The 25,591-nt window shown below is 58.4% G+C and overlaps 1 long non-coding RNA gene across 1 annotated transcript; it reads left to right on the top strand.

The window, feature by feature from the left end:
- The first annotated feature begins 679 nt into the window (after positions 1–679).
- LOC146059107 (uncharacterized) lies at positions 680–13,279 on the top strand. The gene is made up of 5 exons (XR_014470151.1): positions 680–1,100; positions 2,973–3,114; positions 7,042–7,183; positions 10,555–10,696; positions 12,596–13,279. It is a non-coding gene; the product is annotated as an uncharacterized LOC146059107 (long non-coding RNA).
- The last annotated feature ends 12,312 nt before the right edge of the window (positions 13,280–25,591 follow it).

Genomic DNA, 25,591 nt, shown 5'->3' with positions numbered 1-25,591 from the left:
TCGCATGCTAAATCGCATGTAAATCGCATGTAAATCGCAAATCGGATCCGATATCGTATGCGATATCGTATGCGATATCGCATGCAAATCGCATGCAAATCGTAAGTACAAAATCGGACGCCCGGATAACTCACAAGTACCGATTTTTCTGTTCGATTTTGTGAAAACGGGAGCGCGCATCGAATTGAATGTAGATCGAAAGTGACACAAAAACCATTCGATTTAGTTTAGGATTCGATTCGATTTTGCTTCTATAAGCAAAATCGAATCGAAAATCAGGAAAATCTAAAACGTGTGCTTTGGGAGGCTTTAGCTTAAGAATCTTGATAGTGGGTAGTTCCCAGCAGCAGGTAGACCCTCACTTTGGTCTGTGATAGTAGCGCGATTTGGCGTTCAGGTGACAATGGATGTTTTACAACAATGAATATTAATATATATATATATATATATATATATATATATTATAAGGGCACGGTAGTGCCCTTATATTAAGGCTGAATCCAACGAACGGATTTTTCCCATAGGGAACTTTTCAGATGGGGGCATGGTGTTTGAGGGACTGCACCTCAAAAGTGACTGGGCGTACTGAGCTGAAATTTGGCATGTACGCGTAGAATCGTCAACCGGTGCTGCGTGCCAAATTTCAGGGCGAAATATTAAAAAATGACCAATTGGGAGCGATCTAAACTTCCAACTGCCAGTTTTTTTCTGACACTCGCGAAATGACACTTTGTCACCCATGTTAGTCTATGAGGGTTTTTTTGGGAAGGCATAACTCGGGGTAGGGGAACAATTGAGACTTGGGGTTTGTTTTATTAGGTAGATATTGTCCCAGTGGAGTGCCTTTTGGGGTTGAGGATTTTCAGATAGGTACAGTTTTTATTAAATTTAGTGAAACGTCCCCCATTATAAAGATAGGAGCTCCAACTTGTTGCGCATGCGCAGTGCGTCCAATAGGGGGAGTACAGTCAGAGGCCTCACTTGGGTGTACCAAGATGGCCGACGGAGATGCGAGGGGCTAGATCTGCTGCCGCTCGGCGCTGCCTACAGAGGGGAGCCCGCAGCCCCGCAATCCCTCCAAGGGGACAGGAGCCAAAAGGGTAAAAACACCCACACATCCACAAGAATAATTGCGCCGCAGGGAGGGGAAGCTTTCTGGTTTGCCTGTTTAAAACACGAAGCTCCCGGCCGCCGCGCGCATACACACACTGACATGAGCCCGTGCTGCTGCGGCGCTCATGTCAGAGTGTGTATGCGCGCGGCGGCCGGCAGCTGTGTGTTTACACAGACAAACCAGAAAGCTTCCCCTCCCGAGTCTGCAGCGCCGCGGCTGCAAGTATTCTTGTGGGTGGGTGGGTGGCTTGTTTTGCTTAATGTGCTAGTAAGGCTGGTCCTGGGGTTGGTGGTGGGGGGACCCGCTGTAGGTGCCAGTGGTGTAGCAGAGCCGCAGCTGCTGCATGTCAGTGCATGGCCCCCCCCTCACTGCCCCCGTGTGTCCCCCGCCCCCCTCACTGCTACCGTGTGTCCCCTGCCCCCCCTCACTGTATACGCTGTGCCCCCCCATGTGTATGCTGTGCCCCCCCATGTGTATGCTGTGCCCCCCCATGTGTATGCTGTGCCCCCCCATGTGTATGCTGTGCCCCCCCATGTGTATGCTGTGCCCCCCGTGTGTGCGCTGTGCCCCCCGTGTGTGCGCTGTACCCCCCGTGTGTGCGCTGTGCCCCCCCCAGTGTGTGCGCTGTGCCCCCCCAGTGTGTGCGCTGTGCCCCCCCAGTGTGTACGCTGTGCCCCCCCAGTGTGTGCGCTGTGCCCCCCCAGTGTGTGCGCTGTGCCCCCCCAGTGTGTGCGCTGTGCCCCCCGTGTGTGCGCTGTGCCCCCCGTGTGTGCGCTGTGTCCCCCGTGTGTGCGCTGTGCCCCCCGTGTGTGCGCTGTGCCCCCCATGAGTACGCTGTGCCCCCCCGTGTGTACGCTGTGCCCCCCCCGTGTGTACGCTGTGCCCCCCCCATGTGTACGCTGTGCCCCCCGTGTGTACGCTGTGCCCCCCGTGTGTACGCTGTGCCCCCCCGTGTGTACGCTGTGCCCCCCCGTGTGTACGCTGTGCCCCCCCGTGTGTACGCTGTGCCCCCCCGTGTGTACGCTGTGCCCCCCCGTGTGTACGCTGTGCCCCCCGTGTGTGCGCTGTGCCCCCCCCAGTGTGTGCGCTGTGCCCCCCCAGTGTGTGCGCTGTGCCCCCCCAGTGTGTACGCTGTGCCCCCCCAGTGTGTGCGCTGTGCCCCCCCAGTGTGTGCGCTGTGCCCCCCCAGTGTGTGCGCTGTGCCCCCCGTGTGTGCGCTGTGCCCCCCGTGTGTGCGCTGTGCCCCCCGTGTGTGCGCTGTGTCCCCCGTGTGTGCGCTGTGCCCCCCGTGTGTGCGCTGTGCCCCCCGTGAGTACGCTGTGCCCCCCCCGTGTGTACGCTGTGCCCCCCCCGTGTGTACGCTGTGCCCCCCCCATGTGTACGCTGTGCCCCCCGTGTGTACGCTGTGCCCCCCGTGTGTACGCTGTGCCCCCCCGTGTGTACGCTGTGCCCCCCCGTGTGTACGCTGTGCCCCCCCGTGTGTACGCTGTGCCCCCCCGTGTGTACGCTGTGCCCCCCCGTGTGTACGCTGTGCCCCCCCGTGTGTACGCTGTGCCCCCCCGTGTGTACGCTGTGCCCCCCCGTGTGTACGCTGTGCCCCCCCCCTCCGTGTGTACGCTGTGCCCCCCCCTCCGTGTGTACGCTGTGCCCCCCCCTCCGTGTGTACGCTGTGCCCCCCCCTCCGTGTGTACGCTGTGCCCCCCCTCTGTGTGTACGCTGTGCCCCCCCTCCGTGTGTATGCTGTGCCCCCCCCCCTCCATGTGTACGCTGAGCCCCCCCCCCCTCCGTGTGTACGCTGTGCCCCCCCCTCCGTGTGAACGATGTGTCCTTTAATATTATTATTATGTTTCCTGCCCAGACGCTGACCACCCCATGGTACCGCCGGGACTGAGACGCTTCCACAGCCTGCGGACCAGATTGAAGCGCTTCCTTGAGATGCCTCCGCCACCGGGAAGGCAGAAAGAAGCCACCCTGGTCATCAGAGGAGCAGTTGCACCCAGGTAAATCCATCCCCCCCACTGTCCCTGTGTGTACGCTGTTCAACCCCCAGTGCCCCGTGTGTATGTTGTTCACCCCCAGTGCCCCCATGTGTGTGCTGTTCGCCCCCCAGTGCCCCCGTGTGTGCTGTTCGCCCCCCAGTGCCCCCGTGTGTGCTGTTCGCCCCCAGTGCCCCCATGTGTGCGCTGTTCGCCCCCCAGTGTGCCCCTGTGTATGCGCTGTCCACCCCCCAGTGTGTCCCTGTGTGTATGCTGTCCGCCCCCCTGTGTACGCTGTCCGCCCCCCAGTGCCCCCCTGTGTACGCTGTCCGCCCCCCAGTGCCCCCGTGTGTGCTGTTCGCCCCCCAGTGCCCCCGTGTGTGCTGTTCGCCCCCAGTGCCCACATGTGTGCGCTGTTCGCCCCCCAGTGTGCCCCTGTGTGTGCGCTGTCCACCCCCCAGTGTGTCCCTGTGTGTACGCTGTCCGCCCCCCTGTGTACGCTGTCCGCCCCCCAGTGCCCCCCTGTGTGCGCTGTCCGCCCCCCCAGTGTGCCCCTGTGTGTGCGCTGTCCACCCCCCAGTGTGTCCCTGTGTGTACGCTGTCCGCCCCCCTGTGTACGCTGTCCGCCCCCCAGTGCCCCCCTGTGTACGCTGTCCGCCCCCCAGTGCCCCCGTGTGTACGCTGTTTGCCCCCGTGTGTACGCTGTTTGCCCCCGTGTGTACGCTGTTTGCCCCCGTGTGTACGCTTTTTTCCCCCGTGTGTACGCTTTTTGCCCCCGTGTGTACGCTGTTTGCCCCCGTGTGTACGCTGTTTGCCCCCGTGTGTACGCTGTTTGCCCCCGTGTGTACGCTGTTTGCCCCCGTGTGTACGCTGTTTGCCCCCGTGTGTACGCTGTTTGCCCCCGTGTGTACGCTGTTTGCCCCCGTGTGTACGCTGTTTGCCCCCGTGTGTACGCTGTTTGCCCCCGTGTGTACGCTGTTTGCCCCCGTGTGTACGCTGTTTGCCCCCGTGTGTACGCTGTTCGCCCCCCAGTGCCCCCGTGTGTACGCTGTTCGCCCCCCAGTGCCCCCGTGTGTACGCTGTCCGCCCCCCCAGTGCCCCGTGTGTACGCTGTCCGCCCCCCCCCAGTGCCCCCGTGTGTACGCTGTCAGCCCCCCAGTGCCCCCGTGTGTACGCTGTCCGCCCCCCAGTGTCCCGTGTGTACACTGTTCGCCCCCCAGTGCCCCCGTGTGTACGCTGTCCGCCCCCGTGTGTACACTGTCCGCCCCCCCAGTGCCCCCGTGTGTACGCTGTCCGCCCCCCCAGTGTCCCGTGTGTACGCTGTCCGCCCCCCAGTGTCCCGTGTGTACGCTGTTCGCCCCCCAGTGCCCCCGTGTGTGCTGTTCGCCCCCCAGTGTCCCCGTGTGTGCGCTGTCCACCCCCCAGTGTGCCTCTGTGTGTACGCTGTCCGCCCCCCCAGTGCCCCTGTGTGCGCTGTCCGCCCCCCAGTCCCCCCGTGTGTGCGCTGTCCACCCCCCAGTGTGCCCCTGTGTGTACGCTGTCCGCCCCCCCAGTGCCCCCGTGTGTACGCTGTCCGCCCCCCAGTGCCCCCGTGTGTACGCTGTTCGCCCCCTTGTGTACGCTGTCCGCCCCCCAGTGCCCCCGTGTGTACGCTGTCCGCCCCCCAGTGCCCTCGTGTGTACGCTGTCCGCCCCCAAGTGCCCCCCGTGTGTGCTGTTCGCCCCCCAGTGCCCCCGTGTGTGCTGTTCGCCCCCCAGTGCCCCCGTGTGCACTGTCCGCCCCCCCAGTCCCTCCGTGTGTGCGCTGTCCACCCCCCAGTGTGCCCCTGTGTGTACGCTGTCCACTCCCCCTGTGTACGCTGTTCGCCCCCCAGTGCCCCCGTGTGTACGCTGTTCGCCCCCTTGTGTACGCTGTTCCCCCTCCCCCCAGTGCCCCCATGTGTACGCTGTCCGCCCCCCCAGTGTCCCCGTGTGTACGCTGTCCGCCCCCCCAGTGCCCCCGTGTGTACGCTGTCCGTGCCCCCATGTGTACGCTGTCCGTGCCCCCGTGTGTACGCTGTCCGTGCCCCCGTGTGTACGCTGTCCGTGCCCCCGTGTGTACGCTGTCCGTGCCCCCGTGTGTACGCTGTTCGCCCCCGTGTGTACGCTGTTCGCCCCCTTGTGTACGCTGTTCGCTCCCGTGTGTACGCTGTCCGCCCCCCCAGTGCCCCGATGTGTACGCTGTCCGCCCCCCCCAGTGCCCTCGTGTGTACGCTGTCCGCCCCCCCAGTGCCCTCGTGTGTACGCTGTCCGCCCCCCAGTGCCCCCCGTGTGTACGCTGTCCCCCCGTGTGTACGCTGTCCCCCCGTGTGTACGCTGTCCCCCCGTGTGTACGCTGTCCCCCCCGTGCCCCCCGTGTGTACGCTGTCCCCCCCAGTGCCCCCGTGTGTACTCTGTCCACCCCTGTACTGCAGCTGCACTCAGGTAAATCCGTCCCCCCACTGTCCCTGTATGTACAATGTCCCCCCAGTGCCCCTGTGTGTACGCTTCCCCCCTCAGTGCACCCATGTGTACGCTGTTCCCACCAGTGCCCCCCGTGTGTACGCTTCCCCCCGTGCGTACGCTGACCCCCCAGTGCCCCCCTGTGTTTACGCTGTCCTCCTCAGTCCCCTCCCCCCGTGTGCACGCGGTCTCCCCCAGTGCGCCCCCCGTGTGTATGCTGTCCCCCCCAGTGCCCCCCCCTCCGTGTGTACGCTGTCCCCCCAGTGCCTCCCCCCCTGTGTGTACGCTACCCCCCCCAGTGCCCCTCCTGTGTGTGTACGCTGTCCTTCCCCCCCAGTGCCCCCCCGTGTGTATGCTGTTCTTCCCCCCCCAATGCCCCCCGTGTACGCTGTCCCCTTCCCCAGTGCCACCACCGTGTGTACGCGGCCCCCCCAGTGCCCCCCGTGTGTACGCGGCCCCCCCAGTGCCCCTGTGTGTGCTGCCCCCCCCAGTGCCCCTGTGAATGCTGCCCCCCAGTGCCCCCGTGTGTACGCTGTACCCTGTGCCCCCCATATATGCTGCCCCCCCCATGTGTATGCTGCCCCCACATTGCCCCCCGTGTACGCTGTCCCCCCTAGTGCCCGCTTCCCCGTGTGTACGCTGTCCCACCCAGTGCCCCCCCCTGTGAGTACGATGTCCCCCCCTGTGTGTACGATGTCCCCCCCCCCTGTGTGTACGCTGCCCCCCCAGTGCCCCCCCCTATGTGTGTACGCTCCCCCCGTGCCCCCCGTGTGTGTACGATGTCTCCCTCCCATGTACACTGTTCCCGGCCCCCGTGTGTACGCTGTGCCCCCGTGTGTACGCTGTCCGCCCCCGTGTGTACGCTGTCCGCCCCCGTGTGTACGGTGTCCGCCCCCGTGTGTACGATGTCCCCCCCCCCTGTGTGTACGCTGCCCCCCCAGTGCCCCCCCCTATGTGTGTACGCTCCCCCCGTGCCCCCCGTGTGTGTACGATGTCTCCCTCCCATGTACACTGTTCCCGGCCCCCGTGTGTACGCTGTGCCCCCGTGTGTACGCTGTCCGCCCCCGTGTGTACGCTGTCCGCCCCCGTGTGTACGGTGTCCGCTCCCGTGTGTACGCTGTCCGCCCCCGTGTGTACGCTGTCCGCCCCCCTGTGTACGCTGTCCGCCCCCCTGTGTACGCTGTCCGCCCCCCTGTGTACGCTGTCCGCCCCCCAGTGCCCCCCTGTGTACGCTGTTCGCCCCCCCAGTGCCCCCGTGTGTACACTGTTCGCCCCCACCCCCCCCAGTGCCCCCGTGTGTACGCTGTTCGCCCCCCCCCCCAGTGCCCCCGTGGGTACGCTGGTTGCCCCCCCCCTGTGTGTACGCTGTGCCCCCTCCCGTATACGCTGTGCCCCCCCTCCGTGTGTACGCTGTGCCCCCCTTCGTGTGAACGCTGTGCCCTTTAATATTATTGTTATGTTTCCTGCCCAGACGCTGACCACGCCATGGTACCGCCGGGACTGAGACGCTTCCACAGCCTGCGGACCAGATTGAAGCGCTTCCTTGAGATGCCTCCGCCACCGGGAAGGCAGAAAGAAGCCACCCTGGTCATCAGAGGAGCAGTTGCACCCAGGTAAATCCATCCCCCCCACTGTCCCTGTGTGTACGCTGTTCAACCCCCAGTGCCCCGTGTGTATGTTGTTCACCCCCAGTGCCCCCATGTGTGCGCTGTTCGCCCCCCAGTGCCCCCGTGTGTGCTGTTCGCCCCCCAGTGCCCCCGTGTGTGCTGTTCGCCCCCAGTGCCCCCATGTGTGCGCTGTTCGCCCCCCAGTGTGCCCCTGTGTATGCGCTGTCCACCCCCCAGTGTGTCCCTGTGTGTATGCTGTCCGCCCCCCTGTGTACGCTGTCCGCCCCCCAGTGCCCCCCTGTGTACGCTGTCCGCCCCCCAGTGCCCCCGTGTGTGCTGTTCGCCCCCCAGTGCCCCCGTGTGTGCTGTTCGCCCCCAGTGCCCCCATGTGTGCGCTGTTCGCCCCCCAGTGTGCCCCTGTGTGTGCGCTGTCCACCCCCCAGTGTGTCCCTGTGTGTACGCTGTCCGCCCCCCTGTGTACGCTGTCCGCCCCCCAGTGCCCCCCTGTGTGCGCTGTCCGCCCCCCAGTGTGCCCCTGTGTGTGCGCTGTCCACCCCCCAGTGTGTCCCTGTGTGTACGCTGTCCGCCCCCCTGTGTACGCTGTCCGCCCCCCAGTGCCCCCCTGTGTACGCTGTCCGCCCCCCAGTGCCCCCGTGTGTACGCTGTCCGCCCCCCCAGTGCCCCCGTGTGTACGCTGTCCGCCCCCCCAGTGCCCCCGTGTGTACGCTGTCCGCCCCCCAGTGTCCCGTGTGTACGCTGTTCGCCCCCCAGTGCCCCCGTGTGTGCTGTTCGCCCCCCAGTGTCCCCGTGTGTGCGCTGTCCACCCCCCAGTGTGCCCCTGTGTGTACGCTGTCCGCCCCCCCAGTGCCCCTGTGTGCGCTGTCCGCCCCCCAGTCCCCCCGTGTGTGCGCTGTCCACCCCCCAGTGTGCCCCTGTGTGTACGCTGTCCGCCCCCCCAGTGCCCCCGTGTGTACGCTGTCCGCCCCCCAGTGCCCCCGTGTGTACGCTGTTCGCCCCCTTGTGTACGCTGTCCGCCCCCCAGTGCCCCCGTGTGTACGCTCTCCGCCCCCCAGTGCCCTCGTGTGTACGCTGTCCGCCCCCAAGTGCCCCCCGTGTGTGCTGCTCGCCCCCCAGTGCCCACGTGTGTGCTGTTCGCCCCCCAGTGCCCCCGTGTGCACTGTCCGCCCCCCCAGTCCCTCCGTGTGTGCGCTGTCCACCCCCCAGTGTGCCCCTGTGTGTACGCTGTCCACTCCCCCTGTGTACGCTGTTCGCCCCCCAGTGCCCCCGTGTGTACGCTGTTCGCCCCCTTGTGTACGCTGTTCGCCCCCCCCCCCCAGTGCCCCCATGTGTACGCTGTCCGCCCCCCCAGTGTCCCCGTGTGTACGCTGTCCGCCCCCCCCAGTGCCCCCGTGTGTACGCTGTCCGTGCCCCCGTGTGTACGCTGTCCGTGCCCCCGTGTGTACGCTGTCCGTGCCCCCGTGTGTACGCTGTCCGTGCCCCCGTGTGTACGCTGTCCGTGCCCCCGTGTGTACGCTGTCCGTGCCCCCGTGTGTACGCTGTCCGTGCCCCCGTGTGTACGCTGTCCGTGCCCCCGTGTGTACGCTGTTCGCCCCCGTGTGTACGCTGTTTGCTCCCGTGTGTACGCTGTCCGCCCCCCCAGTGCCCCGATGTGTACACTGTCCGCCCCCCCCAGTGCCCTCGTGTGTACGCTGTCCGCCCCCCCAGTGCCCTCGTGTGTACGCTGTCCGCCCCCCAGTGCCCCCTGTGTGTACTCTGTCCCCCCGTGTGTATGCTGTCCCCCCGTGTGTACGCTGTCCCCCCCGTGCCCCCCGTGTGTACGCTGTCCCCCCCAGTGCCCCCGTGTGTACTCTGTCCACCCCTGTACTGCAGCTGCACTCAGGTAAATCCGTCCCCCCACTGTCCCTGTATGTACAATGTCCCCCCAGTGCCCCTGTGTGTACGCTTCCCCCCTCAGTGCACCCATGTGTACGCTGTTCCCACCAGTGCCCCCCGTGTGTACGCTTCCCCCCGTGCGTACGCTGACCCCCCAGTGCCCCCCTGTGTTTACGCTGTCCTCCTCAGTCCCCTCCCCCCGTGTGCACGCGGTCTCCCCCAGTGCGCCCCCCGTGTGTATGCTGTCCCCCCCAGTGCCCCCCCCTCCGTGTGTACGCTGTCCCCCCAGTGCCTCCCCCCCTGTGTGTACGCTGCCCCCCCAGTGCCCCTCCTGTGTGTGTACGCTGTCCTTCCCCCCCAGTGCCCCCCCGTGTGTATGCTGTTCTTCCCCCCCCAATGCCCCCCGTGTACGCTGTCCCCTTCCCCAGTGCCACCCCCGTGTGTACGCTGTCCCCCCAGTGCCCCCCGTGTGTACGCGGCCCCCCCAGTGCCCCTGTGTGTGCTGCCCCCCCCAGTGCCCCTGTGAATGCTGCCCCCCAGTGCCCCCGTGTGTACCCTGTGCCCCCCATATATGCTGCCCCCCCATGTGTATGCTGCCCCCACATTGCCCCCCGTGTACGCTGTCCCCCCTAGTGCCCGCTTCCCCGTGTGTACGCTGTCCCACCCAGTGCCCCCCCTGTGAGTACGATGTCCCCCCCTGTGTGTACGATGTCCCCCCCCCTGTGTGTACGCTGCCCCCCCAGTGCCCCCCCCTATGTGTGTACGCTCCCCCCGTGCCCCCCGTGTGTGTACGATGTCTCCCTCCCATGTACACTGTTCCCGGCCCCCGTGTGTACGCTGTGCCCCCGTGTGTACGCTGTCCGCCCCCGTGTGTACGCTGTCCGCCCCCGTGTGTACGGTGTCCGCTCCCGTGTGTACGCTGTCCGCCCCCGTGTGTACGATGTCCCCCCCCCCTGTGTGTACGCTGCCCCCCCAGTGCCCCCCCCCTATGTGTGTACGCTCCCCCCGTGCCCCCCGTGTGTGTACGATGTCTCCCTCCCATGTACACTGTTCCCGGCCCCCGTGTGTACGCTGTGCCCCCGTGTGTACGCTGTCCGCCCCCGTGTGTACGCTGTCCGCCCCCGTGTGTACGGTGTCCGCTCCCGTGTGTACGCTGTCCGCCCCCCTGTGTACGCTGTCCGCCCCCCTGTGTACGCTGTCCGCCCCCCTGTGTACGCTGTCCGCCCCCCAGTGCCCCCCTGTGTACGCTGTTCGCCCCCCCCAGTGCCCCCGTGTGTACACTGTTCGCCCCCACCCCCCCCAGTGCCCCCGTGTGTACGCTGTTCGCCCCCCCCAGTGCCCCCGTGGGTACGCTGGTTGCCCCCCCCCTGTGTGTACGCTGTGCCCCCTCCCGTATACGCTGTGCCCCCCCTCCGTGTGTACGCTGTGCCCCCCTTCGTGTGAACGCTGTGCCCTTTAATATTATTGTTATGTTTCCTGCCCAGACGCTGACCACGCCATGGTACCGCCGGGACTGAGACGCTTCCACAGCCTGCGGACCAGATTGAAGTGCTTCCTTGAGATGCCTCCGCCACCGGGAAGGCAGAAAGAAGCCACCCTGGTCATCAGAGGAGCAGCTGCACCCAGGTAAATACGTCCCCCCACTGTCCCTGTGTGTACCCTGTCCCCCAGTGCCCCCGTGTGTACGCTGTCCCCCCAGTGCCCCCCGTGTGTATGCTGTGCCCCCCGTGTGCGCTGTGCCCCCCCAGTGCCCCCGTGTGTACTCTGTGTCCCCCCCCCCAGTGCACTTCCGTGTGTACGCTATCCCCCACCGTGTGTACGCTGTCCCCCCAGTGCCCCCCGTGTGTACGCTGTCCCCCCAGTGTGTACGCTGTCCCCCCAGTGCCCCCCGTGTGTACGCTATCCCCCCAGTGCCCCCGTGTGTACGCTTTCCCCCCAGTGCCCCCCCATGTGTACGCTTTCCCCCCAGTGCCCCCCCATGTGTACGCCTACCCCCCAGTGCCCCCCGTGTGTATGCTGTGCCCCCCATGTGTACGCTGCCCCCCCCAGTGCCCCCGTGTGTACTCTGTGTCCCCCCCAGTGCACTTCCGTGTGTACGCTATCCCCACCATGTGTACGCTGTCCCCTCAGTGCCCCCGTGTATATGCTGTCCCACCAGTGCCCCCCATGTGTATGCTGTCCCCCCATTGCCGCCCCCCGTGTGTACGCTATCTCTCCAGTGCCCCCCTGTGTGTATGCTGTCCCCCCAGTGCCCCCCCCGTGTGTACGCTGTGCCCCCGTGTACGCTGTCCCCCCAGTGCCCCCCGTGTGTACGCTGTCCCCCCAGTGCCCCCTGTGTGTACGCTGTCCCCCCAGTGCCCTCCGTGTGTACGCTGTCCCCCCAGTGCCCCCACGTGTGTGTACACTGTCCCCCCAGTGCCCCCCCGTGTGTACGCTGTCACCCCAGTGCCCCCCTGTGTGTGCGCTGTCCCCCCAGTGCTCCCCGTGTGTACACTTTCCCCCCAGTGCCCCCCCCGTGTGTACGCTTCCCCCCAGTGCCCCCCCATGTGTACGCCTACCCCCCAGTGCCCCCCCGTGTGTATGCTGTGCCCCCCATGTGTACGCTGCCCCCCCCAGTGCACCCTGTGTGTACGCTGTCCCCCCAGTGCCCCCCCCTGTGTATACGCTGTGCCCCCCTTGTGTATACGCTGTCCCCCCAGTGCCCCCCGTGTGTATACGCTGTCCCCCCAGTGCCCCCCCGTGTGTACGCTGTCCCCCCAGTGCACCCCCCCATTTGTACGCTGTCCCCCCCAGTACCCCCCCCCCGTGTGTCCACTGTCCCCCCAAGGCCCCCCCGTGTGTACGCTGTGCCCCCGTGTGTACGCTTTTCCCCCAGTGCCCCCCCATGTGTACGCTTTCCCCCCAGTGCCCCTCCCCATGTGTACACCTACCCCCCACTGCCCCCCTGTGTGTATGCTGTGCCCCCCCATGTGTACGCTGCCCCCCCGTGCCCCCTGTGTGTACGCTGTCCCCCTAGTGCCCCCCTGTGTATACGCTGTCCCCCCAGTGCCCCCCCGTGTGTACGCTGTTCCCCCAGTGCCCCCGTGTGTATACGCTGTCCCCCCAGTGCCCCCGTGTGTATACGCTGTCCCCCCAGTGCCCCCGTGTGCATACGCTGTCCCCCCAGTGCCCCCCGTGTGTACGCTGTCCCCCCAGTGCCCCCCGTGTGTCCACTGTCCCCCCAAGGCCCCCCCGTGTGTACGCTGTGCCCCCGTGTGTACGCTGCCCCCCCAGTGCCCCCCGTGTGTATGCTGCCCCCCCCCAGTGCCCCCCGTGTGTGCGCTGTCCCCCCAACCCCCCCCCCAGTGCTCCCCCATGTGTACACTGTACCCCCAGTGCCCCCCGTGTACGCTGTCCCGCCCCCAGTGCGTACGCAGTCCCGGCCCCCCCATTGGCCCCCGTGTGTATGCTGCCCCCCCCCCCCAGTGCCCCCCGTGTGTACACATTGTTGATGTTGTTGTTGTTGTTGTTATATTTCCTGCCCAGACTCTGTCCTCCCCATGCTGCCGCCGGGACTCGACGGGACTAGGTTCAGGTGCTTCCACAGCCTGCGGCCTAACAGTCTGGTGAAGCCCCGGCCTTGAGTTGCCTCCGCCATCCAGAAGACAGAAAGCAAGCAGCCACCCGGGCCATCAGAGGAGCAGCTGCACCCAGGTAAATCCATCCCCCCACTGTCCCTGTGTGTACCCTGTCCACTATCCCCACTATCCCTGTGCACACCCTGTCCCCCCCACTGTCCCTGTATGTACCCTGTCCCCCCCACTGCCTGCCGTGTGTACGCTGTCCCCCACAGTGCCCGCCGTTTGTATGCTGTCTCCCCAGTGCCCTCCGTGTGTACTCTGTCCCCCCCTGTAATGCAGCTGCACTCAGGTAAATCCGTCCCCCCACTGTCCCTGTATGTACCCTGTCCCCCCAGTGCCCCTGAGTGTACGCTCCCCCCCCAGTGCACCCGTGTGTATGCTGTCCCCACCAGTGCCCCCCATATGAACAGTCCCACCCGTGTGTACGCTGTCCCCCCCGTGAGTACGCTGTCCCCACTAGTGCCCCCCTGTGTTTACGCTGTCCTCCTCTGTCCCCTCCCCCCGTGTGTATGCTGTCTCCCCCAATGCACCCCCGTGTGTATGCTGTCCCCCCCAGTGCACCCCCGTGTGTATGCTGTCCCCCCCAGTGCCCCCCCCCTCCGTGTGTATGCTGTCCTCCCCGTGCCCCCCCATGTGTAGGCTGTCCCCCCCCGTGCCCCCCCATGTGTAGGCTGTACCCCCCCCCAGTGTCCCACCCCCTGTGTGTACGCTGCCCCCCCAGTGCCTCCCCCCTGTGTGTACGCTGCCCCCCTAGTGCCCCCCCTGTGTGTGCTGTCCTTCCCCCCCAGTGCCCCCCGTGTGTACGCTGTCCCCTTCCCCAGTGCGCCCCCCCGTGTGTACGCTGTCCCGCAGTGCCCCCCGTGTGTACGCTGCCCCCCGTGTGTACGCTGCCCCCCCAAGTGCCCCCCGTGTGTGCTTCCCCCCCAGTGCCCCCCGTGTGTGTGCTTCCCCCCCAGTGCCCCCGTGTGTGTGCTTCCCCCACAGTGCCCCTGTGTGTGTGCTGCCCCCCCAGTGCCCCTGTGTGTATGCTGCCCCCCCAGTGCCCCCGTGTGTATGCTGCCCCCCCAGTGCCCCTGTGTGTACGCTGTACCCTGTTCCCCCCATGTGTATGCTGCCCCCCCCATTGCCCCCATGTGTACGCTGTAACCCCGTGTGTACCCTGCCCCCCCACCATTGCCCCCCGTGTGTACGATGTCCCCCCCAGTGCCCCCCCGTGTGTACGCTGTTGCCCCCCCCATACTGCCCCCCGTGTGTACGTTGTCGTCTCCCCAGTGCCTCCCCCGTGTGTTCGCTCCCCCCACATTGCCCCCCGTGTGTATGCTGCCCCCCCCCAGTGCCCCTGTGTATGCTGCCCCTGTGCGTATGCGGCCCCCAAGTGACCCCGTGTGTACGCTGTACCCTGTGCCCCCTTGTGTATGCTGTCCCAACATGTGTACGCTGTAGCCTGTGCCCCCCGTGTGTATACTGTCCCCCCCCGTGTGCACACTGTCCCCCCCCCCGTGCCCCCGTGTGCACACTGTCGTCGTCCCCGGTGCCCCTTGTGTGTATGCTGTTGCCCCTGTGTGTGTATGCCGTGCCCCCGTGTGTATACGCAGTCCCTCCCCCAGTGCCCCCATGTGTAGGCAGTCCCTCCCCCAGTGCCCCCCCATGTGTACGCAGTCCCTCCCCCAGTGCCCCCCCATGTGTACGCAGTCCCTCCCCCAGTGCCCCCCATGTGTACGCAGTCCCTCCCCCAGTGCCCCCCATGTGTACGCAGTCCCTCCCCCAGTGCCCCCCCATGTGTACGCAGTCCCTCCCCCAGTGCCCCCCATGTGTACGCAGTCCCTCCCCCAGTGCACCCCCATGTGTACGCAGTCCCTCCGCCAGTGCCCCCCCATGTATATGCAGTCCCTCCCCCAGTGCCCCCCCATGTGTACGCAGTCCCTCCCCCAGTGCCCCCCATGTGTACGCAGTCCCCCATGTGTACGCAGTGCCCCCCGTATGTACGCAGTCCCCCCAGTTCCCCCCGTGTGTACGCAGTCCCCCCCCCAGTGCCCCCCGTGTGTACGCTGTGCCCCCCCCCCAGTGCCCCTCGTGCGTAAGCTCTGCCCCCCCTATGTGTACCCTGTGTGTACATTGTCCTCCTCCAATGCCCTACAGTAAAGCTTCTACTCTCTGGGTGTCATGCTCATTGCCAGGGGTTTCTTGGGATGGATGTCTTGCCTGTTGACAGGGGTTTCATGCACTGGGACGGGTGTCATACTCAATGCCAGGGGTTTGTTATTCTTGTGGCCAGGGGTAATGCTCATTGCCAAGGGTGTGTTATCATTAAACATTTAAAAAATCTAATTGTATTCTTTCACTGAAATTTCAAATTTCAAATAAAAAAAAAAATAAATTGAAAAAAACCTATGAAATTCCAAAGACAAAAAACCTTACGGTTTCACATGTCCCATTAAGGCTTCTTACACATGATCTGGCATTTCTGAAACCTGTTGTAACTCTTCCACTCAAACGCCAAAAAGCAATGAAATTCCGATCATTAAGGCTGACGCCTTAATGGACGTGTTCCTTGCGCAATACAGATATGGTACGCCATCACAGCCTGTGGGTAAGTGCAGATTCAGCACTCTCACAGAGTGAGATTGCTGTCACTCACAAAATGGTGGAGCTGCTAATTCACAGATTTGTGTGCTCATTGGAATACACACATGCAGTCTATGCAACTGAAGGTCTGAGCAGTAAACAGAGCCGAGAGGATGGGGAAAAAGTGGTGTTGATTGGGGTAGGAGGCAGTGTGGTGCAGATGGGGAGGAATAGAAATGCGTAGATGGTAGGAAGGCTAAGCAGCACTGATGGGGGACTAACGAAGCAGATGGGTGGAAAACTGTGGCACGAATTGGGGAAGGTAAGGCAGAGTGATGCGATTGGTTGGGAAACAGAGGAGCAGTTGGAGGAAAGACAGCACTGATGGGGGAGGGGGTTCGGAGCAAAGGGGATAAAGGGAAAACAGAACAGTGTAGATGGAGAGGGGAGACAGCAGTACAGATGGAAGGAAACTGTCATGGATGAGGCGGGCAGAGCAGCATTAATGGAGGGGGAGACAGAGTATCGCTAATAGAGGGGAAGCCAGTGGCACAGATAGAAGGAAACAGTGGCATCTGTGTGGAAAGACAGGGCAGGGCAGATGGGAATAGACACATTGTTGTGGATGAGGGAATCCACACAGCAGTAGGTATCGGGGAAGACAGAGCAGCATGAAGGCGTACGGGAGAAGAAAGAGTAGATGCATAGTAGTTGGGAGTATTATAGTTTTTGCAATTGTGAAAGATGTTTCTGGTAACTGCATGTGAATACTAAATGAAATGGATAAAGGTAGTGAGTGTGAAAGATGTTGGACCCTCAGTGGGATAGTTCTAGTAATAGTGTTTATTCTAGCACCCGCTATCTTTGAAAACCCATGCAGTTCCTCTACCCTGTCTGGGGTGTTGCTGGCTGCTCTAGTGTTTCTAGCACAAGTCTGGTTTGCAGTGCTGATATACAGATCACACTAGAAGCACTACAGCAGACAGCTACACCCCAGGCAGGGAAGAGGAACTGCATGGGTTTTCAAAGATGGCGGGTGCTATAATGAACACTATAGTAACTCAGAGGTATAGACAGTTTTAGAAGATTGCAGATACTTATTAGGATGAGTGCGCCACATAACTGCTCAGACCTTCAGTTGCATAGACTGCATGTGTGTATTCCAATGAGCACACAAATCTGTGAATTAGCAGCTCCACCATTTTGTGAGTGACAGCAATCTCACTCTGTGAGAGTGCTGAATCTGCACTTACCCACAGGCTGTGATGGCGTACCATATCTGTATTGCGCAAGGAACACGTCCATTAAGGCGTCAGCCTTAATGATCGGAATTTCATTGCTTTTTGGCGTTTGAGTGGAAGAGTTACAACAGGTTTCAGAAATGCCAGATCATGTGTAAGAAGCCTTAATGGGACATGTGAAACCGTAAGGTTTTTTGTCTTTGGAATATATATATATATACAGTATATATTGGGTGCCAGTGCTTACCATATATGAACTGCTTAGTTAGGTATAAAGCATTCAGTAATGTTTCGGGCAGCAGAATGCTCTTTATCTAGTCAAATGTATCACCCTCATCTGTGTAAGATGAAATTGGGTGACACTGGAGAGTTTGGCAGCAATCCAATGCGCAATTCCTGTGGGGCAAAGACAAAATGAAATGAAAGGAGAAGAGCTTGGTGGCCACACAGGAGAAGAAGGAGGAGTGTGGTAGTAGGTTATTCAGGTGCTGTCATTACTTAGACAAGGCACCATACCCTGGACAAAGGTAGAATGTAATGCAGCTACAGTCATTAATTATGCTAGATAAAAGGAATAACATTTCACAAATGAATAGAGGTATCTACCAATGCCAAGTGGAGATGGCCATAGCCAGAGAGTAAACTGCCAGGGCTCATGTTCAAGCTGCAAGGGTAACTAACAAAGTCTACGTCGTGGATTAAGTGCCCAATTCAGACAAATTTTCAGGGCTGCAAATTCACATCCTTGCCGATTATCGGACCACCGTGCATGCAGTGGCGTAACTACTGTAAGGCAGCCCCAGCAGCCGTTTGGGGGCGCAAGCAGCAGCAGGGTCTGTGGGGGCACCGGCACCCACTCGACGCACTGACATGATGCTGCCTGCCGCTGCCCACTGACTGAGCACTGGACGCGAGTCAGCTGCAGTGCAGGTGGGGCCATGGCAGAGATGACAAATTCCCCCACTGATTCAATTGACTGTACACAGAGCCAGCTATTGGATACTGTGTACAGGATGGGCTGGCGGATGGGTGTGCTAGGGTGGCCTGGGATGCGTCGGAGCCAAGGGAAGCAGCAGTGTCTGCTGGTCTCTCTTCCTCTATCCTGCTTCAGCTTCTCCGTTATGCGTGTGATGTCATCACATCACACGCTGGGGAAACATGCTGGAGAGGAGCCTGAGGGAGGGGGGCGCCAAAAACTTTTTGGCAGGGGGGAGCAAAATTTATAGTTACACCACTGCGTGCATGTGCACAGGGTTCGCAAAAACGCGCTATATCGCGTATTTTACCCGAAAACGGTCCCCGGGGACTCAGATTTTAAAACTAAAGGGGTCCCCGAGGACGCGCTGTACTAAACATGTGAGCCGCCGCCGTGAGCCAATCACAGCAGCGGCCGCGGGGACCCAATCATTAAATAGAGGCCGCCCGACAGCCAATCTCTGTAGGTTTTGCTGCGCACACCATAAAGCCGCGCGCCCTGCATTTTGAGAGCACCAGCAGAATCTGGTCGTCACTAACCAGCACCAGCCCTGCCGGACTCCCCTTCTCCCCCTCCGTCCTCACTAGCCAGCGCTGCCCGACTCCCCTTCTCCCCCTCCTGCCTGAGCAGCAGCAGCAGCGCTGCCCTCTCCGTCTTCACTAACCAGCGCCAGCACTGCCGGGCTCCCCTTCTCCCCCTCCGTCATCACTAGCCAGCGCTGCCCGACTCCCCTTCTCCCCCTCCTGCCTGAGCAGCAGCAGCAGCGCTGCCCTCTCCGTCTTCACTAACCAGCGCCAGCACTGCCGGGCTCCCCTTCTCCCCCTCCGTCATCACTAGCCAGCGCTGCCCGACCCCTTCTCCCCCTCCTGCCTGAGCAGCAGCAGCAGCGCTGCCCTCTCCGTCTTCACTAACCAGCGCCAGCACTGCCGGGCTCCCCTTCTCCCCCTCCGTCATCACTAGCCAGCGCTGCCCGGCTCCCCTTCTCCCCCTCCTGCCTGAGCAGCGGCAGCGCTGCCCTCTCCCGCTCCTACTTCACTAACTAGCGCCAGCGCTGCCGGACTCCCCTTCTCCCCCTCCGCCCTCACTAACCAGCGCTGCTCGCTCCCTCATTTAAAGCTCTCAAGTCACATATACATACAATTAAAAAGGACAGCTGCAGGAGGCGCACAGACAGTGGTGGATTATACAAGTGTCCCCCCTCCCCTTGTATAATACAATGGGATCCAGGTCCAGGGCTGGTTAATTAACCTGGGGGCACAGGTGTGTAGGCATGGACTGGATGTGGAATCTGTGAGCAGGTCTGCAGTGGGGGGAGAAAAATTTACTTTGGCTCCTAAACTTTTGTCCTGGCTCCTAGATTTTAGAAAGATTTGTCAAGCCCTGGGTTACCGAGTCACTGTGCGTCCCCCTCCCGCCATGTAAGTTCATTCCACTGCTGAGAGGGGGGGACAGGATGGCATGCAGATGTAACAGCCGCTCTCAGCAGAGTAGATGAGCAGGCTGTCAGGGTGGTGGGGGACTGGATGTGGCTAAAGCAACTCAGAGCAGGGTGTCAGCTATTCCAGCCACATCCAGTCCCCCGCCGCGCTGATAGCCCGCTCACCTACTCTGCTGAGCAGCATGTCGACATGTTTTCCAGCCTTTGGGAAACGACCCCCCCCCCCCCCCCCGTGGCAACAAGCAAAAAATGCCCCCCCTCCACTGTGGCAACGAACCTAAAATGCCTCCCCACCTCATGGGGCAACCAGCATAAAATGCCCCCTCCCCTGTGGCAACCAGCATAAAATGCCCCCCCCCCCCCAGCATATAACCCCTGCAAGGAGCATAAAACGCCTAGCAACAAGCATGTAGGTAAGCAGCACTTATTTTGCTATAATAAATACTGTAAATAAAAATCACTGTACTATAATGTGTACTGGGCATTACGTGTGTACTATAATGCGTACTGGGCATAACGGTGTGTGCAATAATGTGTACTGGGCATAACGGTGTGTGCTATAATGTGTACTGGGCATAACGGTGTTTGCTATAATGTGTACTGGGCATAACAGTGTTTGCTATAATGTGTACTGGGCATAACGGTGTGGGCTGTAATGTTTACTGGGCATAACGGTGTGGGCTGTAATGTGTACTGGGCATAACGGTGTGTGCTATAATGTGTACTGGGCATAACGGTGTGGGCTGTAATGTGTACTGGGCATAACGGTGTGTGCTATAATGTGTACTGGGCATAACGGTGTGTGCTATAATGTGTACTGGGCATTGCGGTGTGTGCTATAATGTGTACTGGGCATTGCGGTGTGTGCTATAATGTGTACTGGGCATTGCGGTGTGTGCTATAATGTGTACTGGGCATTGCGGTGTGTGCTATAATGTGTACTGGGCATAGCGGTGTGTGCTATATGGTGTACTGGGCATAGCGGTGTGTGCTATATGGTGTACTGGGCATTACGGTGTGTGCTGTAATGTGTACTGGACATTACGGTGTGTGCTGTAATGTGTACTGGGCATTACGGTGTGTGCTGTAACGTGTACTGGGCATTACGGTGTGTGCTGTAACGTGTACTGGGCATTACGGTGTGTGCTGTAATGTGTACTGGGCATTACTGTATGTGCTGTAATGTGTACTGGGCATTACTGTATGTGCTGTAATGTGTACTACTATGTGACCACACCACTTCCCCCCAAAAAACATGCCCTAAAATTTTAGCGCGCGCCTGCGGCGCTCAGTGTCCCTGTTTTCATGTTTATATCGTTTCCAGTATATATGTATCTTTATGCGAGTGTGCCAATTGATACTTCCCCCCGTCCCACATGAGCCATGCTGGGGAGAAGGGGAGAGGAGGCTTTATTCCGTTGGGACCCAGAAAAGGTCCGGTAGGACCCCAATTTTTAGAAGTGAAGGGTCCCCGGGACCCACTTTTTTGGGTGGTTTTCGCGAACACTGGTGCATGGTGCACTGTGTTCATGTGCAAGGTTCCCCTGCAAACGATGCCAGGGATTTCTAGCCCTCACTGGCTGTTTGCAAGTTGATTGACAGGCGGCAGCCATTAGCCATTTCCTCACAGCAATGAAAATGGTGGCATGACATCGCAACCATAGGCCACGCCCCCTGGTCTTTAGACCATGCCCCCAAATTTAGGGCACTCCAGGGTCCCAATTTGTGTGGTTCACAAGCTGGGAGGTATATATTCAGTGTGATCTGGGCACGATATTAGCAGCTCCCAGTATTGTAGTGCAGGAAGGGGATTACATCGCTGGGAAGTACTGTATCATTTTACACCCACAGGGACATGGGGAGTCCGTCCTACCAGGGTCCTGATGGGACTCCTGCTGACCTCACATAGCAGACATAGCTGGGGAGGGTTCAGGCGGGTTCAACTGTGAAGGCCAGATTACATAATACATCGCAATCCCGAGATTGTTATAACTGGCAACATTGCATCACCCATAAAAACCTACGGGTGTTGCGGCTGCAGGTTGGAACAGAAGAATAGCTGTAGATATGTTCTATCTGCTGGGGTCCCTCTATGATACATTCAAGGGATACTAAATATTTAGCAGGGAGCCCGGTAAATTAAAGTTTTTAGGGATAAGCCTCAAATATTTCATGATAAATGAGAAATGGGCCCCAAAGGGAAACAGCTGGTCATACAGTACGGTATGCATCATATTAACATTTAGAAAACAGAATGACAATGAGCTTTATCTATGAGAAATGGAGATTGTCTGGGTTCTATTAAAGTTCATGTCTAAATCTACGTATCCTAATTTCCAAAGATAAGGCATTAATATATTAAGTAATATACTTTGCACTAAATTATGACGGGATAGCCAGGTGGTTATGGGAGTTTGCCGCCCTCCTGAGCACATGGTATGCGGACTAAATGGACATTACCTGAAAACAATATAGAAGTTTTTATGGTATTTTTATCAGGAACTTGTCTGCCTATCTCCCCTCATTGCTTTTTAGGAGCTGGAAATATAAAAACTCCCTGCAGGTAAATACAAACAGCCGAAGGCAGCAGCTGTCACCTGTCTGTCTCAGTGACCACTTGAACAGCACTGAGGAATAGCAGTGGCCCCACGCTGGTCATTAGCAGTGACACAGTTTGACATAAAAGAAAAACAGAGCGGTAAACACTTATCTAATCACCTCCCTATCTTCCAATTCACAGGAGACTAGTTTAGGTAATGCTGCCTGGTGGTATACACAGCACCGTTCCTATTATAGACATTAATAAATGTGGCAGGAAATACAGGAAATACGCTCAGTGATTCCAATGGTTTCTAATCCAAACTTATAAACAGATCAGGATTTAGAGAACATCTTTACTATGTAATGCAAAATTGCGCTTCTGATCTAAAGCCCCATACACACTGGACGATATACATCATTAACAATGTAATTAATCCTATATCATTCATATAGTCTAGCGTGTACACTCAATATTGTTAACAATCGATTGTGCTGCATGCTTAAAGTTGACCATATCATCAATAGCAGCAGGGGCGGGTGACATCACTGAACGATATTGTTAATTATATCGGTCAGTATGTATGCACTATAAATATGTGGCCAAGGCAGACAGTTTTACAGCAGCAGATTATGCAAAGACGTATATAATGCATAAAAAAAGTATCATTGTCAAAGCCGCTGAAAGCAGTGCCAAGCCAAGGTACTCGGAGCGGTTTGTGTGTGGTCGCGTAGTAGGCTGTGTAAGTCTGGTGGACCAAAGGGCGGGAGGGGCAGTGGCTGAGGGGGGGGGGGGGGGGGTGTTTGGTGTGATCGGTCATCTCCCACACATCATGCAGTGAGAGAGGACACTGCTTCTACAGCTGCCTCTCTCACCAGCACAGCACATTACAGCGTATGTGATGGGCTGAGCGTTTCTTGCTCAATGCCAGGGGATACATGTTCATTGCCAGGGATTACATCTCTTTGCCTGGGAGGGTTACATGCTCCTTGCTAGGGATTTCAGGTTTGTTGCCAGAGGCAGAGGGGTTACATGCTCCTTGACATGGGTTTCATGCTCATTGCCAATGGGGAAATACATGCTTGTTGCCACCCCTACTTGCTGGTTGCCCAGTCGGGAAATACATGCTTGTTGCCCAGTGGGAGTTACATACTTGTTACCCAGGGGGAGTTACTTGCTCGTTGCCCAGGGGTTGTTACCTGCTCATTGCCTGTGAATCCGCACTTCGGGGTATCGCCTGGCACTCTGTGCTCCCCTGACAGATGCTAGTGGTGCAAGGATCTGTCCCCAACCATTCGGTGGCCTTCTTTATGTCTATATACGGACAGAAATTCTGAGTCCCTAAGCCGCAGCTCCCTGTCACCTGGCTCCTGTGAGTTTTTTTTTATTATTTAAATGTAAGTAGCCAGGCAAGGGATCCAGTGGTCTCACGGGCAGGTGGCCATCTGGGAAACTTCCCGGAAATCTCAATGAACAATACATACAATACACAGAAAATAATTTGTGCACAATTAGGATCACACAGAGTTTATTGTATATGCATTAAAAAATATAACAAAAATACACAGATAAAGGCACTCAAAAACAATAGGTCCCTTTTTCTTTGATTGAGACTCGAATGATGCCTAATCTTTCCAATCTGTTCGTTGTAGTTTGTGGTCACGTTTTCAATGATTTTCTCCCAAAATATGTAAAATATATATTTTTTTAAAGAAATGTATCTGCCGTCAAATTCTATGTTCCGATGTAAGCTGACTAATATAATGTAAGTGTGTATCCTAGCTGTGCTGTTAGCTCCCTGGCTAGTGGGATCTGACACTGTTATAAAAATATTTTGCTCCAAAATTTTGGGACCTAGGACTGGTCCACGAGTTCAATGCTGGTTCTTAAAATACAGGGAGACCATACTTTTCCCTTTTTTTATTTTAACCAGGACCGGCTCTATTTCCCACTTTACTTTACACACATTTACACAGAGAAGCACTGCAAGGATCTCAAAGATCTGTGCACGCTTTTATGAATATGCTGCTAAGGGCGAGGTGTATTTTTATTTGAATTTGCACAACTCACTGGTGTATTTGCAGAGAGGACTCTCGGTAAATTGCTGCGTTTCAGTGTTGTGTATGAAAATAACTTCCAGAGCATAATAAATGTATGCTCTAGGTGTACACACGGTGAGATTTTGCCAGGAGATTTTGACTAGATAGTCAAAATCTCCTTGAAGATTAGCCAAAATATCCCTATTTTTCTCTTGCTTAGTCAAAATTGTCTAGCATAGATTGCTTAGCATAGATTGACTGTGCAGGCAAGGTAATATTGACTAGATCCTAGACTATCATTACTTAAACAAAATTGCTTAGTCAAAATCTCCAGTGCATCTAGCCAAAATCTCTCTCAAAATTGTGTACGGGGGCATTAGATTCTACCAACTCTGATGGGAGGCTATTTCACCGATCCACTAGTCTTTCTGTAAGGCAATTTTTCCTAAAGTAAATCTTAATTTGAACCTACTGTACAGTACCTCAGCATGTGTCCTTATGTTTCCGCATGTGTCCTTATGTTCTAATACTTTTCCTTCGAAGAATGTCTCTCTCCCATATCTTGTTAAAACCCTTGATATATTTGAACATTTCTATCAAGTCCCTCTTTCTTTCTTCTGCTCCAAACTATATATATCAATATATTTTTGTCTTTCCTGGTACGTTTTGTGGCATTATTACATTTTTCTTTCTGCAGCTGATTCCTCTCCCTATGCGACCAAGCATCTGACTTGCCTTCCTCATAGCTTTGTTACATTGCTTACTTGCCCTTAGGTCACCTGAAATAGTGACTCCCACATCCTTCTCCTCCTTAGACATTTCCATTATAGTGTTGTTAATACTATATTTAGCCTTTTGAGTTTTTGAGATCCAGGTACATGATTTAGCTTTTTTGACCATTCCTCTATTACAACAGTTCTCAAACTGTGGCTCTTGACCCCGGAGTGGGCCTGGACATCTCAATAAGGGGTTCTAATCACACGATACTGACCTTCAGGCTGATGACTTTTCTGATCTCTCAGTCAGTGATCCAAAGAGTCTGCAAAATCAGTTAAACTGTTAATTCAGACTTTCAGTTTTCTTTTGGCTCCTGCGCATTGACCCACGCTGTGCGGGGTTAGCTGCTTCACTCTCCGGGTGACAGGCCCGGTTTTGGGGTTTGGACAGGTATTAATTTGGTTGAGTGCAGTGCTCTACCTCTGTGTCGGTGTACCTCTGTGCCTGGCCCCCGGTTCGGCGGCCAGGCATTTACAGGTTGCGTTGCGGTGCACGGAGGGCACGTACTCTCGGGTCAGGGCTCCAATCCGGGTGTCCCACACCTGTATCAAGTATATACTGTATACAGGTGTGGGACACCCGGATTGGAGCCCTGACCCGAAAGTACGTGCCCTCCGCGCACCTCAACGTGACCTGTACATGCCTGGCCTGGGCGCCGAGCCGGGGGATCCAGACACACCGACACAGAGGTAGAGCGCTGTATTCAACCAAATTAATACCTGTTAATTCAGACTACTCGCATCACTGGCTTAGAGATCTGAGGAGTCATCAGGCAGTTCTTCCCCCACCTCAGTGCTCTGCCTTTATTGTCCAACCATGCAGCCTTTGATGCCATTGTTGCCACCAGAAGGGTGCTCTCCTGGCTCCCTTATCCACATGTAGATATCCATAGGCATCACACAGCTGGCATCAAGGGCGCACCCATGCCCTGGGTCTTCTTTCCCTGCCACCCACTGCCTCTCCCTGTCATGCTCTGCCTCCACAACAGCAATTAGCTTTAATCCTCATTAATATATATTAAAAAACACACAGAGGGCAGGGACTCTGAAAGGAGCTCATCTCTGCGGTCATATCACTTCTGTTTTGTGCCTGCGCAATGCTGCCGTACATGTGCGGTCTGCTGACCACACATGTGGCAGTCATTCGACTGTAACTTGCAGGAGTCCTGTAATAATTTTATTACATGAGATTTACAGTAGGGTCCCGCTGTGCATCATCATACCAACACATAAATGCCAATACATGTAGTGTAGGGGAGGGATGTCAACAGGATTTGGGGAAAGGGGGAGATGTCCGTTTACTGAGCACCAAATTTCTGTTGCCAGC

The sequence above is a fragment of the Crinia signifera genome, chromosome 2 (assembly GCF_055691185.1).
Source record: "Crinia signifera chromosome 2, ASM5569118v1, whole genome shotgun sequence".
Lineage (NCBI taxonomy): Eukaryota > Metazoa > Chordata > Amphibia > Anura > Myobatrachidae > Crinia > Crinia signifera.
The sequence above is the reverse complement of the archived record's forward strand: the minus strand, read 5'-3'. Positions and strand labels throughout refer to the sequence as shown.